Source organism: Molossus molossus, unplaced genomic scaffold (genome assembly GCF_014108415.1).
Source record: "Molossus molossus isolate mMolMol1 unplaced genomic scaffold, mMolMol1.p scaffold_m16_p_14, whole genome shotgun sequence".
Lineage (NCBI taxonomy): Eukaryota > Metazoa > Chordata > Mammalia > Chiroptera > Molossidae > Molossus > Molossus molossus.
Window position 1 is genome coordinate 29216529 of NW_023425349.1, and position 6220 is coordinate 29222748.

The following is a 6220-nucleotide window of genomic DNA, read 5'->3' on the forward strand; positions in this document are numbered from 1 at the left end:
CCATCTCCCCACCTCCACCCCACCTTCTCTGATATTCCCTTGGAATCATTATTGACGTATCCTCCCCAGAAAGTTCTATTAAAACACAGAAAGTCCCCTGTGTAGGTGTTCCACTCCAGCCTGCGTCTAGTCCCTGAGGACGCTCTGCTACTCCCACCACTTCAACAGCCGCCAGCTCTCCAATCTCCGGGACAAGAGCCCCAAGAGCTTACCTCCTACTGCAGCACTCAGAACCCCTCTGCACCGCAACCTAACCATACTCTGACGGGGAGTTTCTGAGGGTTGAACTCCATCGCATTTGTTTCTTTTGCACACAGTAGATCCTCAGTGTTGGTTCAGAGAAAGGAGGGGTGTCAGCCCCATCCTCTCTCTTCAGCACTACACACATTTCCCATTGTCTACCAGCCACTTCAATCTAACTATCCATTATGGGTACCCCAGCAAGCTCCAATTCTCCATAGCTAAAAGAACATTAATTATTACCCTACCCCCACACATCCTGATTTCTGATTTCAGCCACATCAACTTAGCTTCTCCAAGCAGAAACCATAATGTGCTCTTCACTCATACATAACCAATTATCAGGATCTACTGTTTTACCTCAATATCTTTCTTTCCTCTCCCATCCTCACCACCCATGTCTGAGGTCAGGCCCTAGTTTCCCAAAATGACCTCCCAAACTTCCAGCCCCCCTTCCACACAGCTACCAAAGAGATCTTCCTAAAGCACGTTAATCATGCCACAGTCCAGGGTGTACCCCTCTGACTTCTCCCGCACTGGCTCGGTGATAAAGTCCAAACTCCTCACATGACACTTAAAGCCTTTCTAGATCTGGCCCTGAGTACAGTACCCTCTTCACTCCACCCCACTCACCCTCTCCATATATCTCAATCCAGCCAGACCCAACTCACCTTCATGCCCTTGAACGTGCTATGTTTTCCTGCCTTCAAACTTGAGCTTCCTCTGGCTAGAATCCTTCAGTCCAAGGTCCACCAAGGGCTCACTGTCATCCCTCAAGGTCCAACCCCTGTGTAATTCCTGTGAAACCTTCCTCAACTAATGCTCAAGCTGTTATGTTTATTATATTTATAACAGCTTCCTTGTCAAGTGAGTTTGAGGCAGCTTACAAACTATGCCAACACTACAACTAAATTTTTTTGAGAGAGACTATCAAGGCAAAGACAAAACAAGGGTAAAAACAAAGACAGAAGTGAGGAGGTGGTGTAGCGATCAAAACCTCTATCATAAGGTCTCAGCTCATCTTGTTGGAGATAGATTAGCCCTGAGTTTTCTGTCCAGAATGAGTTCGTTACCACTCCGTGAGCTCCCTGCCAATTATATACAACTGTACAGGAGCACTCCCCATATATTTGGTAATTTGCTCTTTGTGTCCATTTCTCATTGGACTGGAACATTCCCAAGAGAATACATAATTTCTGACTCATCTTTGTGTCCCTGGTGTGAAGCATATGACTCAGCACACGACTGGTACTCGGCAGACATTTATTGAATGAATGTCACCTTGGACAGGGAAGAGTACTAGTGCCTGTTGAATTCCCTCGCAGACATGTGAAAAAACATTGTTTTTACCCTCACAAAAAATTTACATGGCTAGGAAGTGGCAGAGCTGGATTCAAACTCCCAACTGTCTCTCTCCAAAGCAACTGCTCTTTCCACTATGCATGCTGCTCCCTACCTTTACTATCACCACGTGTCCAACTACCCCCTCCTTCAAGCCTGGTTTTAAAACCACCCTTCTCCAGCCCACATGTGGCTCGTGTGGCTCAGTTGGTTGGAGCATCGTCCCATGCACCAAAAGGTGATGAGTTTGATTCCCTGTCTGGGCACATACCCAGGTGGGGGGGGGGGGAGGTTCCGTCCCTGGTCAGGGTGCAGTGAGGGTGCATATGGGAGGCAATTGATTGAAGTTTCTCTCTCAAAAGTTAATAAAATAAATAAATTATAAAAATAAGCCCTGGACAGTTTGGCTCAGCGGTTAGAGTGTCAGCCTGACCAAAGAGTCCTGGGTTTCATTCTGGCCAAGGGCATGTACCTCAGTTGCGGTTAGTCCCCCGGGGTCGTGTGGGTGGCAACCAGTCGATGTGTCTCTCACACATCGATGTTTCTCTCTCTTGCTCTCCCCCCCCCCCCGTGTCTGAAAATAAATATAAAAATATCCTAGGGTGAGGATTAAAAATAAAAATAAATAAATAAATAAATAAATCCACCCTTCTCCAAGAAGCCTTCTTGCTCACTCAGGAGAAAGGTGAGTCTAAGTCCAACTCTGACCTTCCACAACACTCAAGCAAGAAATTATCACAAATCAGGAGAGGAAAGGGTGCCTCCCTGGGAGCCGAGAACTGAGCAGGCTGCTTAGGCATTCTGCAGACAGTGTTGTGAAGTCCTCAGCTCCTCCTTCTACTCCCTTTCCTGGGGTGCAGTACCTAGGCCTTCAGTACCTGGGCCTTCCAGCCTTTCTTCTGCTGCTTCAGGTTTTCCCCATTCCAAACTGAACCCACAAAAATCTCCTCAGGCCCACTCTTCTCTAACCAGGTGGGCTGTGTTCAAAATACACTCATTCATTACATCAATTAGGCCTCTGTGATTTAAGCGTGTCCTATTTGTGAGCCTCCCAAACTCCTCAAACACATTAAAAGAATGTCAGGAGTCACACAAGAAGGAACAATGACATTTTAGGAGGTCCAATCACTTGCTCTCAACCCATCTGAATACTTTTGGGGTAGCCTGGGAGTAAAAAGAGACAACTTGTGTTCTCACCCCAGCATCCCTCCCCGTGCCTAGCCTCCCCTCCCCCTAAGCAGGATGCCTAGTCTCTTAAGGACAGGATGGAATCCTGGTCCAGAATGCTACTGGGGTGGTGGACCCTGGTCCCTTTGTCCACATCCTCTTCAAGAGCTTCAGAACACTTCCCTCTGCCCACAATCCACCCCTTGTCTCTTTCTGGCCCCAAACTCCCATAGCAGCCCTCAGTCCTAACTCAGGAACTATGTTTTTGAATTACTATTCAACAATTTCCTTTCACATCACCGACTTTTCAGACACGCAGAAATGCACATCCCTGGCCCTGATATTATCCTACCTCCGATTTTTAATGTGTGACAAATATATTCCTACATCCCATAACCACTCTCCTGATACTGCAGGAACATCTGTAATCTTAATGTTACCACACCTAAGAAACACCCAACCTTCTGAATCAGAATAGGGAGACTAAATTCTTCACTGTTTCCTACTCCTAAATAAAGATTATTCATGCAATTTACTGTAGCTACATCATAGAGCCAGTGTGATAATTTAATTAGATAACTCATACCAACTGTTTAGTACCTAGGGCCTGGTTCATAGAAAGTGCTCAAATGTAGCTATTATCATTTACGTACATTATTGACGTACATTCTCTCCCATAATAGCACCTGGGGGTAGTTATTACAGCATGCACTCCACCCCCACCCCACCGCACCCCCATTTACAAAAGCAGAGCCAAGGCTCCGAGTCAGGGAGCTTTCCCAAGGTCAGGCTGGCACCGGTGTGATGCTCGGCCCTCGGCTTCGGAATGAGGGACCCCTCCCATTACACCCTTAGATGGGACACAAGGGGTCTTAAAGGAGACAAGTACAGAAAAGCGAGCAGTGCCCAGCATATAGTGGGGACCCCGGGATAGGTAAGATCGAGGCACTGAGGATCACACGGATTCCTCCCAAGCGGCTCCCTAGGCCCGGGGGTCCAGAGTTCCCGACCCCGGGGGCGCCACCGCACCTCCCCGAGGTCCACGCCCCGGGCCTTTGTACGCCGCGGGCCGACCCCACTCACCTAGTCCCAGCGCGGCGCGCGGAGGCAGCCGCCCGGCCTGCGGGGCAGGGGTCGCGGCGGCTCGGCCCCGAAGCCCGCCATGCCTGCCTGCAGTCCCCGCACGCCCGGCTCGCGCCCCGCACCCGCGCCCCCGCCCCGTTGCGGCCCGGCCGGCGGGGTAGCCTCCTACCTGCAGCGGCGGCGCGGCGGCCGGGGCGGCCGGGGAGGGGCCGGCGAGGCACGAGAGCGCAGGCGGCCTCTGCTCCTCTGGCAGGCTGGGCCGCGGGCTCGGGCTCCGGAGCGCCAGGCAGCTACGGCGCGCCCCCTGCCGGCCACGCCCAGCCGCGCGCGTTGCGGCCACAAAGCCCAGGAGCCGCCGCCCCCTCGCGGGCCGCCGGCCGCTGCGGGTCCGTCCGCGCCGAGAAGGGCGGGAGCGCAGCCAGGCGCAGTCGCCACCTCCCGGAGCTGCGGCCGCCGGCCTCTCCGGAGGCTCAGGGCGGGGCGGGGGTGTCCCCCACCCAACCCACCCGCTTCCTCTGTGCTGACATCCTCGTGCCCATTGAGTGCCTTCCCCACCTTTGCGAAGGGCCTGAAAAACTGGTTCATTTCCATGAACAACAAAAGAATACATTTGTCACAAGGGATTTGGCGACCACGAGCACGAGTTCGCTCAGTCCAAGCCCCTGTCTGAAATAGCCCCCTTTTCTTCTGGGACTCTGATTGGAACAGGCAAGGGAGCTCCCCATGCTGGGTTCATCATGGAGTTTTGTTTTGTTTTTTAATTTGCGGGATGTGTCTCCCCCTAGACTATGAGCTCCCTAGGGCAGGGACTCCAAACCTAAGGAAATCTGAATACAGTGTGAGCTTTAGTGAATAATAATGCATCACTGTTCTTCTTCCCAGCTGGAAAGGGGAGAAAGGGGAGGGAAAGAAAGGCCGACTGCAGGATGGACAACAAATTGGGTAAAATAATAATGATGATAATAATAATAAATCAAATATTTGCAAAATAATAATATATCAGTATTTGTTCATTACTTGTGACAAAGGTTCCATACTAATATAAGAGTTTAGCAATAGGAGAAACGGGGTGTGTGTGGGGGGATTGTCGTTCACTTTAGTTCAGTGACCTTGAGAAATATTAGTCAGGTATTTCATAGAATACCCCTCAGTTCTTCTCAATATTCGACTGGGCATTTGGATTCTGGGACGTGCAGTAGCTATTAGCATTTTTGAATCTGCAATTCTAGGTATCTAGAGAAATGCTACCTGCACAAATGGAAAAAAAGGCATGAATTTTACTGAAGCATTATCTGAAAAATAAAAACATCTATCGGTGGAGAAGCGGTGTGGGCTTTGGGCTTGTGGGATGAATAGCAGGGACTAGACTTTTGGCAGGCAGAAGTGGCAAGACGTTTCCATTGCACAAGTGTTTTGTCACCCTTCCATTTATTCCAGAAATATGTGTTAGTGACTACTACGTTTGGGGACCCACCTGGCATGAAAACTGTCTTCCCTTGGGTCCTCGCTTGATAGATACAACAGAACATGCGAGATTAAGGGACAGAAATGTGAGAATGTTCCTTGAAACCCCGCCCTCCTTATATCCATACACTAGAATATGTAATACAGAGGAGGAGTAAATCATGCCTGCACCTACCAGGGAAATGGCACCCAAGTTGTCTCTAGGTTTGTCATCCCATTCCCTTCTATTCTCCAGGACACATGTACTTACCCAATTTGCATTTATGTCAGGGTCAGGTCAGTCCTACTTTCTAGAAGGTTTCACTCTGGAGGGGTTAGATCATTCCACCACAATGTAAGATGAGGAAATGGGCACTCAACAGAGGTAAATAGCTCCAGATGGGTCTGTAGATTGCAGCCAATTAAGCCTCATGTTGGTCCCCAGGATTATCACTAGTTCAAAGTGACTAGGTATTGACAAACCCAACATATTCAGCATACTCGAGGAAATGAAGGCTGTCCTTCAGAAACCTCACGATTTTTTAAATTAAATAATAAAACAATAGGTTGTGCTATTACCTAGGAGAACGCAAAATAAATAATAAATAGAAAAGTAATTCTTTTGTTTTGCTTGCTAATTTATGTTTTTGTGACAAATTATTTTTATTGCAATTCTATTTTCTGCAAAGTTGAATAGTTTCTCAAATCTGAAGCAACCTGGACCATTTTTGTATAAATTCCTCTTTTCTTAATGTCTACTTATGTCACTCTTCTGCCTCCCTCCCAGTTCTTTCTCCCCATGCCTATCACCTTCTAATAATTATTTAACAAATCCTAAATTGTAGAATGGGTTTCTGCTCCCATTGTTTGCTTCAAAACTACTTCCTTTATCTCTGGAATATATAGTCTTTAACTCATTGAAAAACAGCCAATACTCCCCCTCACT